This window comes from Acomys minous (genome assembly GCF_964271855.1).
Source record: "Acomys minous genome assembly, chromosome: 4".
NCBI classification, from domain to species: Eukaryota; Metazoa; Chordata; class Mammalia; order Rodentia; family Muridae; genus Acomys; species Acomys minous.
Window position 1 is genome coordinate 34,662,277 of NC_140486.1, and position 24,488 is coordinate 34,686,764.

General features: G+C 39.7%; 1 long non-coding RNA gene across 1 annotated transcript; it reads right to left on the minus strand.

The window, feature by feature from the left end:
• Window positions 1–1,376: 1,376 nt before the first annotated feature.
• Window positions 1,377–17,943, minus strand: LOC311596057. Its single transcript, XR_014778687.1, has 3 exons — window positions 17,649–17,943; window positions 2,288–2,487; window positions 1,377–1,551 (listed from the first exon to the last, which is right to left on the minus strand). It is a non-coding gene; the product is annotated as an uncharacterized lncRNA (long non-coding RNA).
• Between the last annotated feature and the right edge of the window lie 6,545 nt (window positions 17,944–24,488).

A 24,488-nucleotide genomic window follows, 5' to 3' on the forward strand; every position in this document is an offset into this window, starting at 1 on the left:
ACCATTTTAAGAAGCACAGTAAAATGCCATGCATTCCTCCAGCACACTCACACTATATATGCTTGTTGCTCCCTAGTCGCTTGAAAAGAGTGTTGATCACCAGCATTGGTTGCAGTATTTATGTTCAAGTAACCCTTGTTTTAATACTGGAAGGTGCTATGCAAGCTTCCCACGGAGAGAAGCAAATAGTCCTACCCAGCTGTGAGCCTATGATCCAGAGCAATGACTAGCATGGCAAGATAACCCTAAAGGTACAATATGGCACACATATCTTGGTGGTACCCCAACAGATATCTCATGGGACTTAAGACCCACGCAACAGGAAGGAAATCATACGTGGTATGAGAAACAGCTGACTACCCAGGGCTAGTGAGGTCATGGATCTCAGAGGAGCACCTACAACTGTCACTGTGCCAAACCAGCATACTTCCTAACCACATCCTAAATGCCCACCCTTATACTCAGGGATGAGTGTAGCTCTCAGCTCTCATCAAAGAAACCTCTCTTTGCAACTGAAGGAGACCATTACAGAAACCTGCAGCTGATCAAAATGGAGAGAATAATTGATCATGTGGTATCCAGCCCCAATTGGAAGGTTCATCCGTGATACCTCGATAATATGACTTGGAGAAATACAACACCATGGTAACATGGAAAAGGAGAAATCTTATGGGATTCCAACCCTCGTCAAAGAACTATAGGCAACCAAGGTGTACTGAGAATGGGAGGAATAGTCTTCCTCAGGAGTGAACCAATTGGTTATCCAATACCAGTCAGCCCTGAGATCATATACATACAAGTAACACTAAACAGACTAAACAAATTGTATTTGCATTTTATGTATATATGTATATATAAATATATACTTAACAATGAAAAAAAAAAAAAAGAAACAAACTGAGCCAAATAAATTTGGTGCCTGAAGGTCTTGGTATTGATCACCCAGCTTGTTAACCAGAAAGAAAATGCCATTAATCTGTGGCTTCAGTTCGAAAGGTCCAGGGAAGGCATTTAGTAGGTTTGGTCTGTTTCATGAAAATACCTGACATTCTGTGTACGGATTCTATGACTGTCCATATGGAGTCGTGTGCTCTAGCTTTTGTAACCACCAAAGCCAAGGGGCTGAGGTGTAGTAAGAGACTGATAGTTTCTACTCAAGTCACATGGCTGTAAAGGAAAAGGGACAAGAGGACAATTGTCATACAGAAGGGGGCAAATAAGATGCCAGCAAGCCCCTTTGACTCTGTTTAGTGAAAAGATGAACAAAACCCACATTTTATCACACAGATCAAAACCTTTTCCTATACTCTGCTCAATCAGATGGATTTGCTTAAGAGAAACCCATGTTCTCAGGTCTAAAATGTTGTATCCTCCATCTAGGTCCTTCTCGTACTGGCAGGTCTGCATTGTCTGCTTACTGCCGTCTCGTTCTCCATGTTCCACTGAGGCTTAGAGCATTGCAGGAAGTAAGTCCCTCCTTACACAAGAGAGAGGAGCCCAGCTCCTTCGCATTCAGCCATTCACACTGGAGTTCCAAAAACGAGCATCAATCTAAAGAGACGAGAAGGAAGATGAAGGAAGAAGAGCTTCTTTAGGCTTTTGCTCTTCTAACTGCTCACTGTCCCCCCTGGCCGCACTCTATCACCTCTTTCCTATTGTTTATCTGAAGGAATGCATCATCTATGCCTTATCTTTCCTTCTACGGATGACAACGTACCAACCTATTCACAGGTCATGTGGATTGGCTGTAATCCAGTTGTACAATAAGGAAGGAAAGAAATACGTGGAGACAACCAAAGCAAGATGACTGTGTTTTGATGAAACTGAAGGCTAACGGTAAGCTGGAGTGAGAGTAGGCGGTAGTCAGCTATATCTGTGTCTCCCCCATTGCACTGTGTGATGTTTTTACCATCCCTTTCAATTCTGGGTGCCAGGAATCTTACTCACAGCTGGTTCTGAGGTAGGGCAAGCAGTACACAGGTTTAACCATGCACACTGAATGTTTCTGAAACTGAGCCCAAGAGAATTTATGTCTGCATTAAACATGCCTTATAGTCCACAGCCCAGTGGAGAAAGATAAAGTGCAAAGAACACATGGTGTGGCTTCTTAACTAACTTAGGCAGCTTGCTCTCCACAGGAGGACTAACAAGCTAAGGTATGTCGAAGGCCCAAGCTGGCCCAAGAAGCTCTTTAGTCCACAGGGAGTTACTCTGCTGTTATTCTGAGTTTTGAGAAGGCTTGCCAGCAGCTAGACCCACATACCCTTACTCCCTCCAATGCCCTCACCGTTTTCTCAGAGGAATACTTCTAACAGAAGCATGGAAAAAGGACACATTCTCCGGTTCTCTCTCCTCACGTACAGAATTGCACAATGTAGCCACAGGAAATCCCATGGGACTTTCTCTTCTTTCTCCATGTTCTGGCAGCTACCATCCAGTGGCCAGTGGGAGTGCTTTAACCTCAAACACTCTTGTCATTTGAATTTTCTACAAAAAAAAAAAAAAAACAACCCAAGACTTAGATTGGTCCCATGAGAATATTCTCAATCCTCACCCAACATTGGTCTTTCATCTTGGCTCTGCCGAAATCACATTAGATGGTTGTGGTCAACAAGGTCATGTTGCTTCAGTGGAGTAGCCATGATGCCTCTGTACCTTACAGCTTCTTCTTTGAATTACATACTGCTGATTTGGAGTAACTTCAAAAGCACTAAGTCAAGCTCTCTCACAGTATAAGAAGCCTCTTGGTCAAAAGAAGTCTCACCTGGGTAGCAAAGGCCAATATTCTGAGGTGCTGGCTAAGAGGAATATGCTACCTTTGTGACAGAGATCAGGGGCACAGTGAATATTAAATATCTAAGTGTCTTTGTCACTATCTATTCATAGGATTATTGTCTTCTTACAACCATGAAGAAGAAGTTATTGTTTTTCTTGACTCTCCTGATTACTGAGAGGTTCCAAGATGCTAAGTCACTGCTGAGGTTCAAATGACAACTCAAAATAATGGGCTAACTAGACACAAGATTCAAAATTCTTTACTATGCTCATAAACTGAAGTTAGGAACCATAGCTAGTCTTTGCAGAGGATCACACTTATAATATACCTGGGAGTAATCTTAGAACAGGGCTCATATGAAGAACGCTTATCTGTTGAATGAAGAAACATACTAGTGAATCCAGGCATGGTGGTACATGCCTGTAATCCCAGCACTCAGGGAGGCAGAGGGTGTTGGATCGCTGTGAGTTCAAGGTCAGCCTGGCCTACAAATCGAGTCCAGAACAACCAAGTCTACAAAGAGAAACCCTGTCTCAAAACAAAAACAAAAACAAAACAAAACAAAAGAAATACGAATTGTATTAAATTATATGAAGATGTGCTGCACATAGTTATTTTAATAACATTACCTTTCAATGTAACTAATAAAGTAAAAATAACATGATACATTTCAAGAAATGCAAAAGCTCTTGTGCATTATTTACACTTGAGTGAGGGGGTCTCTGCGACCACCAAGCCCAATGGAATGTTGGTCCAGGAGAGCTAAGAAGACAAGTCTGTTCAACAGCACTCACTAGCCAGTGCTGGTTCAGACTTCAGGAGTCTGACAGCAATTGGTTTGTTTTAGGCATATTTCAGCATAGCACAATTTGGAAAATATTTCTGATGATAATTAATTTAATCACATGTGAACAACAAAGTTTAAGATATAACTACACCAAAACTCTTATTAAGTGCAAGTGATGTCCCTCCCAATCGGTTCTGTGAATTAACTTTGGAAACAGGCTCATGCTAAACGGGCTCACGGTAAGGGTCTGGGAGAATTAGTGTGGCCTCACTACACAGATGGTGCACAGGGCTATTAGCCACATCTGTTGCCAACTTTCTGGGTGAAAAACACTTTACACATAGCTCTCTTTGAAAAGACAATCTTATGTGCTTAACCTTCCTGGTTTCCCAGGTGCTTAGCAGCAAGCACAAGGACCTATATGTGTCCTACACTTGAGGATTGCATATAATAATCAAATTAAAAGTTAATACTCATGAAGCATTAACAGAGAGATGTAACCGTTAGACAGAATTCATGTAAATAATTGTTACTTTCTAATGTTATTATAACAAGAATTATGGTGAGTGCTCTAAAGATTCTATTTTAAATTTGGTCAGAAAATGACCTTTGATGATCTAAATATAGCAACACCATCAAGGCTCATACCATGAAAACGCTGAATGCATTTGCCTTGAATGAGACTCAGATATAATACAAAAGGTCTCCTAGTGCTTTACTATGACCTCTTGAAAAAATAAAAGTTAGATATTTCCCTTTAGAGCTTCCCCCCCCCACACACACACCAAGGTTTAGATTGCTCCTAGTGATAGCTTGCACTACTTTCTGTCAGATTATTTCAAACATAAAAGAAACCAGAAGGAACAATGAAGTCTCCATTATCAGTAGAGTCACCATTAGCAATCATCAGAAAAGGGTCAGAGGGGCTCCTGTTATTCCTTCCTTCTCAAATCGCTTGTTCATTCTATAACTTTACAATAATCTATAATACTGAATCGTTTTATCTAATTTCATCAGTGCATGGCTTTTCATGGTTAGGACGGTTAAAAACAGTATTTTATCTTTTCATCTAAAAAGGTTAACACTCTCCCTCCCCAAAAAATTAACCCTTCCTTAAGACTATCAAGTGCATAGTTACTATATAGTTTTCTCCCATTACCTCTTAAAACTATTACTTTAATTTGTCAAGTAATCCTGATGAATCATAATTAAATTATGTCTACATGTCAAAATTGTTTATTACATGTTTTATGCATATTCTCCATTATCATTATTTTTTATTGATAGTATCTCAGAAAATGTGCAATTTTGTCTTACAGAATTCTGTGTTATCAGCAATAGGCTGGTTGATCAATGGATTCGAATCGAAGACCCAGAAATGAATCCACACACATATAGTCACTTGATTTTTGACAAAGAAGCCAAATCTATTCAATGGAAAAAGGATAGCATATTCAATAAATGGTGCTGGTCTAACTGGATGTCTATATGTAGAAGAATGCAATTGGACCCATATTTGGCTCCATGAACAAAACTCAAGTCCAAGTGGATCAAAGACCTCAACATAAAACCAGAGACACTAAATTAGTTAGAAGAAAAAGTGGGGAAGAGTCTGGAACACATTGGCACAGGAGACAACTTCCTGAACAGAGCACTAACAGTCCAGGCCTTAAGGTCAACAATTAATAAATGGGACCTCATGAGGGTGAGAAGCTTCTGTAAGGCAGGGGACACTGTCAACAGAACAAAGCGACAGCCTACAGATTGAGAAAAGATCTTCACCAGCCCTACATCTGACAAAGGTCTAATATCCAAATTATATAAAGAACTCAAGAAATCAAACACCACCAAACCAAATAACCCAATTGAGAAATGGGGCTTGGAACTAAACAGAGAATTCTCAACAGAGGAATATCAAATGGCTGAGAAACACTTAAAGAAATGCTCAACATCTTAAATCAGGGAAATGCAAACCAAAACAACTCTGAGATTCCATCTTACACCCATCAGAATGGCTAAGATCAAAAATTGAAGTGATACCACATGCTGGTGAGGATGTGGAGAAAGAGGAACACTCCTTCATTGCTGGTTGGAATGCAAACTAGTACAGCCACTTTGGACATCTATCTGGCACTATCTCAGAAAACTTGGAATAAGGCTTCCTCAAGACCCAGCTATTCCACTCCTTGGAATATCCCCAGAAGATGTTCCAACACACAACAAAAACATTTGCTCAACCATGTTCATAGCAGCCTTATTCATAATAGCCGGAACATGGAAACAGCCTAAGTGTCCCTCAGTAAAAGAAACTGTGGTACATATATACTATGGATACTACTCAGCTATTAAAAACAAGGAATTTCCAAAATTGGTGGACAAATGGATTGAACTAGAAATGATCATAATGAGTGAGTTAACCCAGAAGCAGAAAGAGTCAAATGGTATATACTCACTTATGTCTTGACACTAGCCCAAGGGGCATGGCCCATGAAAGTCTTCACTTATCAGGAAAGTGGGACAGAGGGGAAGACTTCCTATTGGGATTTTAGGTGAGAGAAGCAAGGGAGAATTGGGAAATAGAAGGATCCAGAGGGGCCCTAGAAATCTACAAGTAGAACATTATGACAGGCAGATCTGGGCCCAGGGGTCCTGCTCAAACTATGGCCCCAGCCAAGGACAATATGTGCAGTAAACTTCGAACCCCTACCCAGATCTAGCCAATGGACAGGACATTCTCCACAGTTGAGTGGAGAGTGGGGACTGACTTTCACACGAACTCTGATGCCCCATATTTGACCATGTCCCCTGGATGGGGAGGCCTGGTGGCACTCAGAGGAAGGATAGCAGGCTACCAGGAAGAGATTTGATGCCCTATGAGCATATTATACAGGGGGAGGACGACCCCCTCAGTCACAGTCATAGGGGAGGGGAGTAGGGGGAAAGCGGGAGGGAGGGAGGAATGGGAGGATAGAAGGGATGGGATAACAATTCAGATGTAATATGAATAAATTAATAAAATATATTTATAAAATAAAACTATTCAGTTAAAAAAAAGAATTCTGTGTTATGTGGTTTGCTAATCACATCCCATGGTACTTTTGAATACAGCCTTCAGTTCTATACAGTTACTAACAAAGACCATATCTAAAGGTGTAAGCAGATGAAAGGCCTAAGACTTGGCTAAGGACATCCTGTCTTTTCACAGCTGTATCATACAAAGAAGCCCTATTTGACAATATTTGAAAGTTTTTCTATGATGTTAAGAGTAGTGGGTTCATTAAGTTTGACCCATCCATTATAAAGTTTCCCTCTTTTTGCTAGGTATTAATGAGCACTATTATTTTCAGTATTGTAATTAGTCTTGTTTTTAAAGAACTAAAAGTGTTGCATAATGCAATATTTGCTTTTTAATGTCAATTGCACTATTTATCTCTTTCATTAATGTGATTTATTAAATTAAACAATATTTAAAATGTAAACCTGATAATAAACTATTTTTCCCTTTTAGTAACTTGAGAGTGTTTTGGAAGCTCATGAAAGACCTTCAAGGTGCAGTGTTCTTTCCTAAGAAAAGCAAAAACATTGTTTTTGGAGCTGTTTTTGTCCTCTGTATGTGTATTTTCCCCCATGACAGTCAAGTGTAATTTCAACCTTCCACAAATGATCTGTTGATTTGAAATATCATGGGAAAATTTTGACCTAGAACATTTTAAGAAAGGTTGGTTACTTGAAAGACAGGAAAGCTGAGTACACTTGGCAAGGTAATTGTCTGACATGCTTGACATAGCATTCTTCTTCCTCAGATCTTCTGTTTTAAGTTCAGTTTCTCAGTGTCTCGTAAACTAATTTTCAAATATCCTGAACGAGACTCCAGGGCGTCTTTCATCCAGCCACATCAACCAGCTTCTGTGGGGGTTCACCATGCTCTCCATCAGTCAAACTATATTCATTGAAGAATACAGGTCCAGAGGCTGGACAGATGCCTCAGTGGCATTCCTGCTCTTCCAGAGGATCAGAGTTCTCTTGCCACATCAGGTGGCTCAAAATTGCCAGTGACTTGAGCTTGAGGGGATCTGACCACTCTTCTGACTCCATGGACATCTGACATATATCCATATGTATAACATATATTCATACAACATGTACATTGAAATGAAAATAAAAATCAATCTTTTTAAAAACACTTTGATAAAAAAAGAAGAAAAATCTTCATTCCTAAGTGGCCAAACAAGTTCTTGTAAAGCAAACTTTGGTCTTTTTTCTTTTTCCTTTATTATCCTCAAAAGTACAAATAAAATTAGATCTTGGAGGAAGGAAAGAGAGAAGAAGAGACAAAGAGAAGGAAAGAGAGAAAAAGAGGAGAGAATGGGAAGAGGAAAGGAAAAAGAGGAAAAAGTGATGGAGGGAGGGAGGGAGGGAGGGAGGGAGAGAGAGAGAGAGAGAGAGAGAGAGAGAGAGAGAGAGAGAGAGAGAGAGAGAGATTGGTTCTCCCATTCTTTCCATTCTTTACCTGTGGGTAGCTCGTCATTCAAAAGTCCTGAGGACAGGTTAAAAAGACAAGGACAGCTTTGTGATGCCAAGGCCATAAAAGAAACCTTAACTATACCAAACTGGAATAAACCAAGGAGCATCCTCCCTACAAGAAAGAAGTGGTCCATGGCAAGGTCTGTACTAATCTTATTTTCTTCTTTCTAGCTTTCTACAGCTACAGTGTTTCTTTTGCTGTACTGGCTTGAACTTTCAGAACACTGTTAACGGGAAATGATAACAGTTATTATAGGCATATTTTCAATTTCTAATATTAAGTTCATTATTGAATGTTACTTTAAGATACCTATTTTTATTTGAGGAAATCATTATTTTCCTATACTTTTAGGTGTTTTGTTTAGAAACTGTCTTTATTGTCTCAATGTTTATTTTGACCAAAAAAGATTTGCATTAATTTCCTTTCTTTCTTTCTTTCTTTCTTTCTTTCTTTCTTTCTTTCTTTCTTTCTTTCTTTTCCTCCCTCTTCCCCTTTCTTTCTTTCTTCCCTCCTTCCTTATTCCTTCCCCCGTCTTTCTTTCCTTAAATTTTTAAACATGTATTATAATTTATTCAGGTTACATCCTGAACGTTATCTCCTCGCTTGTATCTTCCTGTACTCGCCCTCCCTCCCACTTCCACCCTATTCTCTTCCCTGAGACTTCTGACAGAAGAGGACCTCCTCCCCCACCATATGGCCAGAGCATATCAGGTCTCATTCGAATAGCCTGCTTTCCCTTCCTCTGTGTGCTGCCGGGCTACCCCACCAAAGGGAATTGATAAAATCAGGGGCACCAGAGTTCATGTCAGAGGCAGCCCTTGCTCTCCGACAAGTGTGGAGAATGAGCTGTCTGTTAGCTAGATCTAAACAGGGACTCTAGGTTTGTTGCATACATTGTCCTTGGCTAGTGCAACAATTTGTGTAGGCCTCCCTGGGTCCAGATCTGCCGACCTTGATGGTCTCCTTCTGGGGCTCCTGAACACTCTGAGTCCTTCCATTTCCCCATTCTTCCATACCACTCTTCACCTGGAGTCCAGCAGCAAGTTCTAACATCTGTCCCAATTCCATGCTGAGTGGAGTCTCTCAGAGGACATCTATGTTGGGCTAACATCCATTTATAAGTGAGTATATACAATGAGTGTCTTTCTAGGTCTGGGCTGCCTTACTCAGGATGATCCTTTCTAGTTCCATCAATTTGCCTGCAAATGTCAAGATTTTCTTGTTTTTAATAGCTGAATAGGATCCCATTGTTTAAATGCACCAGTTTCATATCCATTCTTCAAATGAGGAATAGTTAGGTTGTTTCTAGACTTTGGCTACTATGGATGAAGATGCTATGAACATAGCTGAGAATATGTCCCTGTTGCTTGGTGGAGCATCTTTTGTGTATATGCCCAGGAGTGGTGTAGCTGGGTCTTGTGGTAGCACTATTCCCAGTTTTCTGAGAAAGGACCAGATTGAGTTCGAAAGTGGTTGTACAAGTTTGCACTCCCACCAGCGATGGAAGAGTGTTCTCCTTCCTCCACATCCTCACCAGCATGTGCTTTCTTCTTTTTCTTTCTTTCTTTCCCTTTCCTTCTTTCTTTCTTTTTCTTTCCTTCCTTTCCTTTTTCAAAGGGTGATGGTTTCAAGACAGTGTTTCTCTGTGGGTAACTATGACTGTCCTGGACTCACTATATAGATGAGGCTGGCCTCAAACTTATAGAAATCTGCTTGCCTCTGCCTCCTGAGTACTGGGATGCCCAACCACCGCCAGGCTTGCATTGATTTTCAACTATTTTTTCTAAAATAAACCCATGTTAATGTTGAACAATTGTGTCTACAAAGAATGTCACTTACTGTATTTGTCTTTTTTTTTTTTTTAACTGTAAAAGACCTCAGATCTTATCTTTTAACTGTAAAAGACCTCAGGTCTCCCTCCAAACCATGGTGGAAGTACCATTTGGGCCATAAAACTCAACACACAGACAGCACTAACTGCCAAGACAAAAACAAAGACCCAATCCACCAAAGCCCATAATTCTGGGAAATTTTCTAAATGGGCTAACCTTGCTTTTTGGCTTCTACAGTTCTGCTTTTGGCTAACAGTCCTTGTCAACTGAAGTATGTCAACCAGGATATGTTTTTTGACTTTAAAAGCTCACCTTGAGAAAGTCTTGGGACTACACTGGGATCTTAAACAACCCAGTGTTGTTGCCAGCTGGCTAGTAAAGATTTTTTATTGCCTTAAATCTCTGTCTACGTGGTCTTTTCTGGTGGATGCTCCTCAACATTATGGATACTGCTAAATGATTTGACTCATCCTACAATTTTCCCAAGAAGGTATTTTGTCTAAATTATTATGGTTTTGGAAAAATAGCCCTAGTGTAATCTAAATGTATGCCCCCAGCATACTCTGCCCATTTACATGTTGGAATCCTACCTTCAAATATTGTCCAAAAGGTGAGGTTTTTGGAAGGAGATTAGATTACGAAAGCAGAACCCAACATGGGGATTAATGCCCTCTAAAGAGAAAAAGGTAGATTGTTTGTCTCTTTCACCATGTAAAAACTTTACAAGAAGGATTGATCTATGGTACATAAATCCCACAAACTTTGAATCTTATGTGCATCTTGACTTTGGACTTCTTAGGTTTCCAGTGCTGTAAGGCAAATGTGTTATTTATATGCCATGTGATTTATTTTGCCTTAGTAGCTTGGACAAACTAAGACCACAATAACGCACTACAGTTAGTTGTTAGTAGCACAAGCTAGCCAAAGTCACATCTTAGCTTCATCACTTACCAGGTATGCCTCCTTCAGTAAGTCACATGAACCTCAAAGACTGAGGTGACAAAACAGTATAAAACCTATAAGATACATAAGGTTGAAATGCCACAAGAAAGGGAGGAAACGTTGATTTTGCTGTTTCTTAATAATACATAGTTGGAGTAAAATGCATAATCCAATGTGTCTAAGTACACTGTGCTGGCTACTTTTGTGTCAACTTGACACAGGCTAGAATTATCTGAGAGGAGGGCACTTCACATGAGAAAATGCCTTTATAAGATCGGACCATAATGCATTTTCTTAATTAATGATTGATGGGGGAGGGCCCAGACTATTGTGGGTGGTACCAATTCTTAGGTATTGGTCCTGGGTTCTATAGGAAAGCGGGCTGAGCAAGCCATGGGGAGCAAGCCAGGAACATAGAACCCACCATGGCCTCTGCATCAGCTCCTGCTTCCAGTTCTTGCCCTGTTTGATTTCCTGTCCTGATTTCCTTCAATGATGAATAATAATGTGGAAGTGTAAGCCGAATAAACCCTTTCTCCCAAATTTTTCTTTTAGTCATGGTGTTTCATCACAGCAATAGTAACCCTAACTTAAGACCTCAATGTATTGATACTTAGATTAACCAGAATCAAGACAAAATTCCAAGAAGAATAATAGCAACTAACATTTCTTATGGAGGAAATGGATTGATAAGAAGGAAAAACGATATTAATTTAATCCTTATTTAGCAAAGGCACTAAGGAGATATTGTCTAGAGAAGATCTTGATAGACATGACCTAAAGACAATGCAGGCCTTCACCTGTTTTTGTTGAGTTTACAGAAACTCACTGAAGTCCCATATCTACGTATTGTCTTTAGGCACTTTTGTGATCTGATGTCAACATTGAGGAGCTGCCAAGATCTCCATCTTGAAATGCCTATAATACTTACAGTCTCATCCCTCACAGAAAGCCTGATGATCTTTATGCTAGAGTGTAGTGTAGCATATAAAATCACAACTATAAATATAATCTCTATTAAGTGGCAAGATTACTTAATATTATGAAAGAATCACTTTTAGATGCAGAAGTTCTTGGTAGAAGGAGTCACAATGTGAGAGATAGAATAGTTCTCAGTGGAAAGAAAATCAGACAAAAGGAATTCTCATAGTGATGGATAAGATTGTTGTGTTGAGCGGTGTTAAAATAGAAGCAATGCTCAGAAAGACCAAAATAAAAGGATTTAGCATGAAGAGATTGTCACAATGTTTAAAGGCAAAGCTATAAAAAGAACTCTACAGAATGAAGCCTAAGAGACAAAGAAAAATTGAGACAAATTTAGCGGTCTATATGACTACATAAAGCAACAATGATAACATCACATTTACATATAAAATTAAAAACATATTTGGCACAAATGCATACAGGAGAGATTTCTGAGGCAAGTACACTGATGGATAGTTGAATGTGTATTTTAAGATAATAGTTTAAAACTTAAAGAATGATTTCCAAAAGCACTCATGATATAGAAGCAAAGGAACGTAGAAAGGCACTTAAACATGAATTAAAAAGAGAGTATGAAGTGAAAGAATTATTAGCTTAGAAATCATAATGAATCACAACTTATGGGATATTGCTAAAGGGGCCTAGAAAAAAAAAGAATGAATACCCCACTCAAGAAAACTGTTGAAGCCGGGTACGGTGGCAAATGCCTGTCTGTAATCCGAGCACTCAGGGAGGCAGAGGCAGGTGGATCTCTGTGACTTCAAGGCCATCTTGGTCTACTAAGTGAGTCCAGGGCAGCCAAGACTACACAGAGAAACCTTGTCTCAAAAAAACCAAAAACAAAACAAAACATCAAACAAAAACCCGTTGAATAAGTAATCTAGAAAAAGGTAAAGAATGTAGATGATAAATAAGAATTGTGTGAGACAGATGGGCCCAGGCATAGAGGAAAACCTACTATTATTATTCTGTGAAATGAACGTAACAATAAAACGACTCGTAGGACATATTGCTATACCCACAGAGCACAGCGTCATCCAACTCTCGTCACAGAAGCTGTTTCTTAGAATAAAACAGAGATTTACCAGTGAACCATGCCCAAAGAGTAAGAGGCTTTGGATCACTCACCCCTAAAAGGGCTACCTTCATCACACCCCTCCCTTCAATAGCTCAGAGATCTATTCAGGAGACTGAAAAGTTGTAATAGCCACAGACGATGGATAACTCCAAAGAAACAACATCTCACAGACACAACAGTGCTGATGCTACATGAATACATAGAAACTGTTGACAGCATGAATAAGACCTACACAGGTTCAAACCAGAGGAAACCCTAGCAATGAGAAGGGGAAGTGGACACAAAGTCCCACCCCTAGCCAAGAAGATATTTGCAATTGATATTTTCTGGGAAAGAGAAATTAGTTTTCCCCAATGGGGAACCACTGGGTATTCCAACCACATTCCAGGACAGGCTTCATGCCGAAGGAGTAGTTGACCTACATAAAATGAACTCTATGTATTTTGTGTGCTTTTTTTGGTTGTTGTTGTTATTATTATTATTATTACCATTATCATTATTACTATTATTATTTGGTTTCTTGAGACAGGGTTTCTCTGTGTAGCCTTGTCTGTCCTGAACTCACTTTGCAGACCAGGCTGGCCTTGAATTCATAGAGATCTGCCTGCCTCTTCCCTCCTGAGTGCTGGGATTACAAATGTACACCACCACATCTGACTGTACCTTTTGTCTTGTTTGGGTATTTTTTGGTTTTGTTTGTTTACTTGTTTTGATTTCATTTGTTGGCTGTTTTGATTTTTTTGAGAGAGACAGAACATGAAGTTGAGTAGGCAGGGAGCTGGGATGGACCTGGGGGAGTTAGACATTGGGAAGGATTATGATCAAAATATATTGTATGAAAAAAATTTAAAGCCAACAAATACCAAAAAAAAAAAAAATATTTGGAAACAAATAAAAGAAACAAGTTAAGAAATTGCATAGATAATTAAAATTTTTTCATTGTCTGCATTTAGATAAATAAAATACACACAATGAAGTGGTTGTACTTTAAGAAAATATTGATTTTATATAATAATCTAAACATAATAAAGAAAAATATACAGTGGTCCAAATATACTAAAATTAGATTTAGTAACATTAGAAAATTAGATTTTTCTTCAGTTTTTATACAAAAATATTTAAAAATTATATATACTTATAGATAATTATATAATAAATAAAACTTGGATCAGGCAATGGAAAGCATTTTTGAAATTAGAAATAGTCTTGTAATATTATTAATATTTTAGATGCTATAATTTTTAATCTTAAATATATAACAGTAAAACTGGATAAATATTAACAACTGAGAGTTTTGTAAAGTGGGTGAGAAAACTATGCTTCTGCAGAAGTCCAAAGCTTTTATATGCACCAAGAACAAACAGTTCAGAACTAAAAAAAAAAAAAAAATCAAACTCACTTATGACATGACAAAATAAAAAAAAAAATTAAAACAACAACCCCAAGAAGCAGGAGAGTCAGCAGTGGTTCATGGTAAACAAAGGATTAATTCTTCCAACACAAAAAAATTCCTACAGATTAACAATAAAAAAAGATCAAGAACACAAAATAAATAACTAAAACCACACAGCTTACAGAAGGGAAAACAAGTGGTCACCCTGACCGCTTTCATTTTATTGACACCAAACTTCAAATGGTTTCCTGATGTTGCTCAGTCATCAAGCCACCTTTTTCTTTCTGTTATTCAACTGAGTGTTCCCTGCAGGACTAAGTAACTTTCCCCCTGTAATCCTTCATGTCATCACTTCCTCTTCTGTTTTTATTTTCTACAGTTACTTTTTAGGTCCAATCCACTTTCTCTCTCATTGGATTATTTTAATAGCTCCTAATTTAGAACTGAAGTTATTCAATCATATCTGACATTTTTTAAAAAAGCAAGTGTTTAACTGAGTACATATCATATGCCAAACACTCTTCAAAGGTGGGATATAGCAAAAAGAACAAAAAGAAAGTACTCTCAAAGTTTCTATTCAGAGAAGGTGTTGGAAATACATAAGCAGGTGCTAAGTGGAATAGGAATAGCCAATTAACAAGTGAACAGAGGCCTTCAAGACTAGGGAACTCATAGCTATCAAATACAGAATATAAGGCCAGCCCTGAAAAAAATAAATTCTAAGCATCTTGATCGGGAGATGACAATGCTTAAGGTTTTAGGTTAACAGGTGTGAGCTAGCAAAGGGACCTTAAGGGAGAAAACACCCCCACCAGACTGGCCTATGGGTAAGCCTGTGGTACATTTTCTCGGTTGACCATTAATGTGAAAGGAGCCATTGTACAGTGGTCAGTGTCACCCCTGAATGGGTGGTTCAGGAAGCTATGAGAAAGCCACAGGGTACAAGCCAGCGAGCAGCTTTTGCTTCAGTTCCTGCCTTGAGTTCCTCCCTTGACTTCTCCAGATGGTGAACTGCAAACTGTAAGATGAAATACACTGCACTCCACCCCAACTTACTTTTGGTCAGGGTGTTTTGTCAACAACAGAAAACCTCAGAAAGGAACTGAGGACCGTTCCTTTAACATGGGTGATACCTATGATGAAATGAAAACAGAAGAAAGAAACGAGCTTCACCTCACAGTGGCTCTGTAGATGACCTGAGCTGGCTGTTGGCTAGCATGTGTGAGGACTGTGAACTTCTGACCATGACAGAGGGAGCTAGACTCGCTGTGGAATATTCATACCATGTTTGGTTTAAAAATAAACACAAATAACCTGCATCCCTTCATTGACCCTCTTAAATTTTGGCTGTCTTCACTGAAAAACATCCTTTTAATTTTATTCTGAAAACAGCATGGAGAATGACTTTCTTTCAAAAACAAGTTTACTCATGAAGAGAAACACATGTTCCAAGGACAAACAACATTCCAGTGTGCAGCTTAAGGCTACTTGATTTCTGCACGATGACATCATACTTCGGCTACTTAATGTGTCTTCACACACTTATTTGTTTTTTAATTCTATACTGTTTCACAGAAGGCCCAGTTTTTAGGCAATTAATTAGAGAATGTGCTCAAAATGCAGTTATTCCCTAGGTTATTAATAATGCCTAAGGATAACTAAGAGTTAATTACCAGCATAATTTTTAAAATAAAGCATAACAAGTGGATTTTAAAATCTACTCATCAAAAGGGCATATGACTACATAAGAAAATATATATGTAACAAGATTTATGGGGATAGTAGTTTAATTTTCCTTGCAAACCTGAAAGGATTTAGTCAACATGAGGATACACTTATGAGTGTGACTAGGAGGGTATTTTCACACAGATTTAACTGAGGAGGAAAGACCCACCCTTAGTGTGGGCAGCTCTTCCCATGACTGATACTGTAAGTGAAATATGAGGGAGGTAAGGAAGAATGGGGAAATAGAAGGATCCAGAGGGTCCTAGAAACCTCCAAGAAGACAATTAAGGCTGGTGGATCTGGACCCAGCCATGTCAGCTCAAACTACTGTACCAACCAAGGTCAATGCATGCAATCAACCTAGAACCCCTATCCATATCTAGACAATTGATAGCACATTCTCCACAATTGTGTGGAGAGCAGGGACTGATTCGGACATGAACTCTGGTGCCCCATATTTGACCACTTGGGGAGACCTGGTGACACTCAGAGGAAGAGTAAAGCTGGCTACCAGGAAAAGATCTGATAGACTGTGATCTTATGGTGGGACACAAGGTCCCCTTCTGTCACAGACCTAGGGGAGGGGAATAGGATGAAAGAGGGAGGGAGGGGCGATGGGAAGATACAAGTGAGAGGATATCAAATGAGATGTAAACTGGATAAATTACTTAAATAAAAATTTTTAAAAAAAGAAGTGAACAGAGAAAAGCCAACAGAGTGCTCGTGCGCCACCCTCTTCTGGCTCCAGGCAATGTCGTCAGCCACCCCACACTTGCTTTCATGGTTTCCTCACCATGATGGATTGTATGTTCAAATCATGTGTTGGAGTAAATCCTTCCTTCTTTAAGGTGCTTCTGTCAGACATCTCATGACATAAATGAGTAACTAATATCATGGATAGGTCAGGGTGCTGGCTTTCTAACTACAATGTAAAGCTGTGATTATTTCAGTGGCATATTTCATGGGATAAAGAGATGAGCATGTGCATGTGTGCACTTGCATATGCACACACACACACACACAGGGAGAGACAGAGACACACAGAGAGAGACATGGAGAGAAAGACAGAGAAATGGACATACAGAGAGTCAAAGAAAGAGAGAGAGAGAGAGACAGTCAGAAACCAACTAGAACATTACCATGACTATATGATGGATACCTCAATCATTAGTAATGACATTCTTTACAGTTATGTGGAGAGCAGGGATTGACTCTGACATGAATTCTGGTGCCCTATATTTGACCACTTCCCCTTTGTGGGGAGGTCTGAGGGCACTCAAAGAAAGAATAAGCAGGCTACCAAGATGAGACTTGATAGCCTATGACCATATAGACAGGGAGGACATCTCCCTCAGTCATAGACCTAGCGGAGGGGAATAGGGTGAAAGCGGGAGGGAGGGAGGAATGGGAGGATACAAATGATGGGAGAACAATTGAGTTGTAATCCGAATTAAAAAAAAAAAGAATGACCCAGTTACACAACAGCAGCATTAAAACAACATTCACATGTGAAAAAGGTCCTAACTACACACTGAACATGTGTTAAAACATAACTACAGTGACAGCTACTCCCAAGGACTTAACCAACCACTTCTTTCTTACTCACGTGAATGAAGTTTGGTAGGCTGCCGGACATGGTTGGGGGGACCTTTTCCATGTCATCAGAGAGATACCCCTCCGAACAGAACTTCACCACCTTTAAACTCTGTCATGCGAGATTGCCCATGACAGCAATACCTAATGGAGACAAAGAATTCCTCTACTGTTCTGTGAGACAGGTAAAAGCTACCTAACCATTTTTACCCATATTCCATTGGTCAACATTTGCCTTCCTTCAAGGAAGTTGGGGAATGCAATTCAAACAGATGCCAAAATGGGGTGAAAAGATTCAATGAGCATTTAGCAGGTGGACGCTCATCGTCCACTATAATACGTCTTGTTATTAAATATCCTACTGAACTTAGACTATAAGGAATCCTTCTTTATCATGGGAACCAATCCAAAGTCCCATTCTGTTACTGCACCAGCGTTAAATGGGAGACCTGTGAGTCACGAGTGATCCTCACCTGCTCTGGAGATGGTCCCTTGAGGTACAGTGACACTTGCCTAAACACAGCTCACAGAAACCTCTATCCTGCCACTAGCCACAACATACCAGAGTGACCACACAGAGAATGTTTTAAAAACACGAACAGCCATGTCCCTTGAGCAGGCCTTTTGAAGTCCTCTGCTCTGAAGTGAGTGCATGATTTTTTACTTCTATTTGCTTTTAGGAAAGAATTATTCTGGAGCCCTCTTGGACTACATTCTGTTACTGCATCCATCCTCTTGGGTCTTCATTGCTCACACCATCATCACCACTACCCTTGAAGGCTATGACGGGGATTGTACCCTTTCTTGGGGACTGCACAATGTTTTGTCACATACTTCTTCCTTACACAACAACAGTGGCCCTATGTACTTTTCACAACAGGCAATTCAAAAGCTGCTAAGGTTGACTCTTACAATGATTTTGGCATTGCAAATAATTCAGCACAAAGATATGTGGTTAATTATTAATGCAAGTAGTATCCTCCCAAGGTTCTATCCAAATTGCAGCCCTCAGTCTGCTAATTGTTTTTCTCCTGTGCCTCTATATTTCAAGGCTGTCATATTCAGCAGGTAATACTATACCTTTCTATTATCTATGCTGGGGCCTTGTAGTATCAATTTTTAACTTACTGTTTGGAACTAAAACCATTGAGTTTTCTTTCCTTTTTGCCTCTGGTCTATATGCAAACTAGGAAGTTGTTAACATAGCTCATCTCTTTGTATCTTTTAAAATCCATTTATTTGATTAAAAAAAAACAATAACAACATTCACTAAACATTCTAAGTTTCTACCCTCACCCCAAGACAAGTGGTCAGTCGGTATATGGTCCAAAGCCCAAGTAATCAGAAATGATCTCTTTAATAATTATCATTATCATATAAATCTTTTCTTTTTTATATTCTTTTATTTATTATGTTTCTTTTTTGACATATAATTTATATTATTACACATAAATAAAATAAACTATATTCAGCAGGAAGAACCACGAGACAATCATAAGTTATATAAATGTTACATTCATAGTGATTTGGCTATTTGTATTTGTCAAACTTGAAGCATCTTTCCTATCTTGTTGGGACTAAATTTCTGAATGAAAATCAACATCTATAAAATCTCATCTCTATTAACTTAAATCATTTATCTTGATCTAAAAACATCTTATCCCCTAACCAACTAAGCTTGATTGTAAGACTAAACTATTTGGTCTTCAACCTCATCAGAGATGTGAGAAGGATTAAAATTTAAATACCTGAGTGATCCAGAAGTGCAGGTTAGCAGCTTCCAAAATAAAAAATGACTGAAACAGTTTACTACCTGAACGATCACCCAACGCTCTCTATAACATTGGAGCATCATCTTCAGCCATCTAGCCCAATATTTCAGCAAGACATAGTTGTGAGGCAGGAACTATTGAGGACTTGCTTACTCTGTCTTGGCAGAGTTCAGCTGCCAACTCTGCCTGCATATAAGCTTGCCCATTTTTAGGCAGAATTCTGTCTGTGGCAGAAATGAGGACATTCTGCTCAGTGGTTGGTTTGCCACATTTGAAGCCAATTCCAAATAGTTCTTTGATGTTGCATATAAATCTTTCTTCAGAGCTGCATAGTAAATATCATCCTGACTGTGCTATGCATTTTGCAGTTTTCCCATCTTCTTCACATGAACGCCTTTCTTCTAGCACCAAAATACACTACATATACTGCTTAGTCCAACTTCTCTTTAGCTTAACACAACAGTATTTAAGAAACACTAAAGTCTGGGAGACTTACGTAGATGAAAGCCTCTTACAGTTCTTTCAGCCAATAGTTGTTCCTTTATCTTAAAGATGGGGAGGCATCATCCAGCTGTGGGATTAAAGAAGATAAAGAAATTTTGCAGGTAAGACTGAAGCAACTGACATAATTTTCTTCCTCATTCTGTTTATGGCTTACATAATTCTTAAGTTACAAGACTTGAACCTAATTCAAGAGAGGTTAGTTAGCCATAGGGAACCTGAGGCAGGTGAATTGGTGTGCTTTTGAGCATAACTTGAACTACAGAGTCAGATCATGTCTCAAAAAACAGAACAAAATCAATAAAAACAAATGAGATCTCTCTCATCCCCTGTCTCTCTCTCTCTCTCTCTCTCTCTCTCTCTCTCACACACACACACACACACACACACACACACACACACACACACACAATGGGAGAGAGGGAGAGAGAGAGAGAGAGAGAGAGAGAGAGAGAGAGGGAGAGAGGGAGGGAGGGAGGGAGGGAGGGAGGGAAGGAGGGAGGGAGGAAGGGAGGGAGGGACAGAGACAGACAGAAAGACAGACAGACAGAGACAGACAGAGAGACAGAGAGAACTAAGAGATGTAGATTAGTTGACTACTATAATAATTGGTTTGATTAAGTAGCTTGCTAACCTGCCAGAATGCAGAGGGACAAATTCCAGATGGAATAAGAATACACATTTCAACATGAAGCTATTAAAGTCCTGGAGGAATAGCAGGGTTATTTGGGGATATCATAAACTTTACAGGGCATGAGAATTTTCATGGCTTGGTGGAGGAATGAACTGCTGGATCAGAACCAAGTAATTTTATTACTCACAGTAAAAACAAGACACACAGCATGAATATGATGCTTATGCCAGCTCCCCAGGAGAATTTGGTCCCGAAGACTACCCCAAATCTCAGTGTTTCACTGGAAAGACTCAAAGGATTCAGAAAAAGTTGTTATGCTTGCTGAATGTTTTATGATTTATCATCATCACATCCTCCTCCTCCTCCTCCTCCTCCTTCTCCTCCTCCTCATCACAACAGTAGGACACAGGTTAAAATTAGCACAGAGAGAAGGAGCATGGCTTGACATTCAAGAGATGACAGGTGCAGGCTTCTAGGCATCCTCTCTCAATGGAGCCATGAACATATGCTCTACATAATGACATCACAAGTACGAAGTGTCAGTCTGAGAAGTCCCTCTGAGTCTCAGTGACCAGGGCTTGCTTACTTTCTTCCTTTTTTAATGGAGAATCTGTCACATAGGTACAAGCTGCCAACCTGACTATCCTCAGGAATTCATGCTTCAGGCTCCAAGAGCAAAGAAAAGTTAAACACAACTCATATTTCTAGCAACAACTCATTGATCACATTGTCAACTTGTAGTACAAGTTAATCCACTAGGAACCAGATACAAGGCAGGTCCTACACAGAGGGTTTTCTCAGGCTGTGCCTGCCTGGCCTTGAAATGATATATTACAACCCATAGGATGTGCTTCCAACCAGGCATACTCACCTGAACCTTGGTACTTTTGCTATTTGGGTTTTTGTTTTGTTTCTCTGTTGTAGTCCTGGCTGTCCTGGACGTGCTCTGTAGACCAGGCTCTGTCTGCTTCTGCCTCCCCGAGTGCTCGGATTACAGGTGTGGGACACCAAGGCTGGCTGGTATCTTGGGTTTTTATTGAGTCATTCATTTTCATGATTGTCCTTTCTTTCTCCAGGGTCCACAGATACACATAAATCGCTTTGCAAGATACAACATCTGACCAAATTCGATGGCCCAAGCTCTTACATACACAAACAGTTCTGTTCAGGCAGGAATGTTAGTTCAGAGTGTGTTTCCATAAAGGACCAGTCCTGAAGATAGGCAAATCTTGGGAATGTGCAAAGTTGGGTTAGTCAACCCAAGCTTAATGGTTGACCTTTCTTATACGCCTATATTGTCCAAAGTCCTCAGAGGAAACACAATGGACCATTGTAGACTCTTGCACATGCAGTGAATTGTACCAAAGGATGGAAACAGTTTGTGCTGGGGGTGGGGTGGGTGGATGTTATTACCCATCTCCTGTGATTGCCCAGCATAAAAACAGCTTGAGAAGTAAACATGATGAACAGTTGGCAGGGATGCTCAAAGCTTATGACAAAATTTCTTCCCACATTGGGTGGGCCTTCTTAAGCAAGGCATAAAGCACAGGTGCTGTGGTTGTAATGACCTGATTATATAAAACATCTATAACACAAATGATACTACAACAATGGAACTGGGACACTAAACATGGGAAGCTGAGAAAATCATTAGAAAAATATGAATTGGATACATTGAAAAGTTAACTTTTCTTGACTCCATCAGAGAAGTGAGGTAGGTGGTGGGAAAAACAGATGTAGTAACGTACAGCCATCTCCTAGGACCAACGGGCCATGCTCTGGCTTAATTGTAACAGCACAGATGATGGTGATGCGGATGGGGATGGGGAGTACTCTAGAGCAGCAGTCCTCAACCTGTGGGGCACGACCCCTCTGGCAAACCTCTATCTCCAAAAACTATATTCACATTGCGATTCATTAAGGTAGCAACAAAAGACATTTTACGGTTGGGGTCGCCACAGCATGAGGAACTGCATTAAAGGGCTGCAGCATTAGGAAGGCTGAGAACCGCTGCTTTGGAGGTATTCAGCACAACTTCCTCATAATTTGCCACAGCTGAATGTGGACTAACTCAAGAGCGTGTAGTCCAAGGTCCACCAGATTAAAAAGAGCTCACTGCACAGGTGAGCCTACACTGCACATGCATGAGAAGAGACACAGAAGAGATGAGGCAGTGTCCTGGTTGAATTTCTACTGAAGGCTTTGTTCATGGATATTTATGTTACAATTAGAGCATCGTATTGGTTGACAAGTGGCTTTGATATGGGTGGTAAAATTGACTTGGTTATAGTTTTCCAAATTACACAAAACTTCATCTAGATGAAGAGCCCTACATATGTCAAACTCCTTTCATGTTCTTGCAGTTTGTCTTACAACCTGGCATTTTGGCTATGCAGGCCAAGAGGTGACATAAAACAGAAAATGGAACACTTGTGACTAACTGCAGAATGCTGAAAACCAAAGACTGAATGAACTATGCATGCACTGCAAAACTGGTACCAAATGTTGGGTAGACTGGCTGCCCATCATTTCCAAATAGCCAAGAGCTGTTTGATGGTTATTATCTACTACACTGAGGCTCAGACTGTGACAGACAATGACAAATAACTTGAACCACGAGTTTTCTTTCAGTTAGTATGTTAAGGTTTACCCATGCTGTAACTGCAATGCTCCTTTCTATGTGTAGATAACATTTTGTTTGGATATTTTGATTATGTAGCTATTATTTGTACTATGAACATGCATGTAGAAGTTTGTTTATTGAGAGAGAGTTTGTGTAATAGCCATGGCTGTCCTGGAACTTTGTAGACCAGGCTGGCCTAGAACTCAGATATGACTGCCTTTGCCTCCCGAATGCTGGGATAAAAGGTGCGTGCCACCATACCTGCCTTCATGTTGAAGTTTTAATGTGAACATGTTTTCCTAGTCTTTGGGAAATATAGCTAGTTGACTGTATCCTTTGGTTAGCTAAAAAAACCCATTATTCCTAAATTGGTACATTCAGTGGTGCTCTATAGGTCTACAAGAATGTTATTTTTCTTTTTCAAATGTGTGTATAATATATGAATGTGTACTTGACTGTATGTACACATGCAGACATCAAAAGAGGGTGTCAGACTCCCTGGAACTGGAGTTACAGGCCTTTTGCAGGATGCCCAGCTTCTCTTGAGTGTTGGGGTCTGCGCTCTGATCCTCATATTCACACAGCACGTGCTCTTAACCTGAGCCAGCTCTTAAGCCCCTCATTCTTTCGTTGTTGCTGTTACTTAAATATTGTATCATGTTAAAAATTTTTAATTTATTCAGATTACATCCCCATTGTTATCCCCTCACTTGTATCTTCCTGTTCCTCCCTCCCTATTTGCTGTTCCTCAAACTGCATGGTCTCAATTGACATGACTCAAATTTTTTAACTTGGTAATTGCACTTTCTAATGTCATTTTGATTCTTGACTTAGGTTACCCTCACTTTCAACCATAGTACTTCAGTCTTGAGGCATGTGCACCATGTATTTATCTTTTTTTTTTTTTTTTTGTCAGACAGTATGCTTTCTGTTGTCTCTTTAAATGGTACCCTACGTTTAGCTTAGTCATGTGCCCTATAGGCTGGAACATATTTAGTTTATCTTAGTCAGTGACTTTGTTGAGTTAAGCCCAAAGTTTAGCCTTCCTATTTCTATTTACTGCTGCCTCCAGGGCCCTTTGTGTACTGGGCCACACCTCGCACATACCTCATTTGAAAATCAGACACATCGGTCCCCTATGCCTGTTTAAGGCTGAAGATGGTTTCTGAATTTTTGTGAAATTGAGCTCTTTCGTTGTATAAGGCCATCACAGTCTGCTTCTTGTAGCTCAGTGCTGTGCTAACTTAATAGTCTCCCCTAAAAGCCTGGAATTAGTTACTTCTTTGTTGAGGGGACACCTATAGACATGCTTTTCTTACTTGT